Below are 1,009 nucleotides of genomic sequence, written 5' to 3'. Positions count from 1 at the left end.
AAGGAACCGGAGTATGTGAACAAGACCAGGGTCATACCACTTCCAGGAACCCATACAAGCTGTGCTGATAAATCACAACTCAAGCACTGGTGATAAATAAACTGGTGTTTACTCTAAACACAAGAGCAAAGACAGTGATTTGATCTAAACAGTTGGATTTTTATTACATTAACTGTTTCAGAACAACCATTGGGGAAACCTTCTCCACCCCAGGAGAATTAGTGGCTATAACACCAGGAAGCAGATCACTATCCTGGGTTACTTTCTTAAGTCCCAGAGGCACATTTTTTCACATGTAAATGTTTCTAAAATCAGAATGCATCTGATAATCAATGGACAACAATAATTAAGTAAAGTACTGCCAGGTTCCTCCTTCCAAGAAGTTATGATTAAACTGATGATGGTGCTCGCTTCGGCAGCACATATACTAAAATTGGAATGCTACAGAGAAGATTAGAACAGCCCCTGTGCAAGGATAACGTACAAATTCATGAAATGTTCCATATTTTTAGAGAACAGACTTGTGGTTGCCAAGAGGGAGTGGGGTGGGAGAGGAATGGATTGGGAGTTTGGGGTTAGCAGATGCAAACTATTATATATAGAATGGATAAACAACAAGGTCCTACTGTATAGCACAGGGAAGTACATTCAATACCCTGTGATAAACCATAATGGAAAAGAAGATGAAAAAGAATGTGTATGTGTGTGTGTGTGTGTGTGTGTGTGTGCATATATATATATATATATATATATATATATAACTAAATCATTTTGTTGTACACCAGAAACTAATACAATATTGTAAATCAACTATACTTCAAAAAAATAAAAAATAATAAAATAAATAAATTGATGATGAACATTAGAATAGAGGAGGCTACCACTGACTGAGCACATACTATCTGTTAGACCCAATGCTGGATTCTAGATCCTTTCATTTTTATTGTTTTCTTTTATGTTCTTTCAGCATTTTTCCCCCTTTATAAAAAATAATAATCATTGAAGAAAA

The 1,009-nt window shown here is 35.3% G+C and overlaps 1 non-coding gene across 1 annotated transcript; it reads left to right on the top strand.

The window, feature by feature from the left end:
* The first annotated feature begins 403 nt into the window (after positions 1-403).
* Positions 404-510, top strand: LOC132484706 (U6 spliceosomal RNA). The gene has a single exon (XR_009531266.1). It is a non-coding gene; the product is annotated as a U6 spliceosomal RNA (small nuclear RNA).
* Positions 511-1,009: the final 499 nt, after the last annotated feature.

This window comes from Mesoplodon densirostris, chromosome 2, assembly GCF_025265405.1.
Source record: "Mesoplodon densirostris isolate mMesDen1 chromosome 2, mMesDen1 primary haplotype, whole genome shotgun sequence".
Classification (NCBI taxonomy): Eukaryota; Metazoa; Chordata; class Mammalia; order Artiodactyla; family Ziphiidae; genus Mesoplodon; species Mesoplodon densirostris.
Note: the sequence above shows the minus strand (reverse complement) of the source record. Positions and strands in the feature narration are given on the sequence as shown.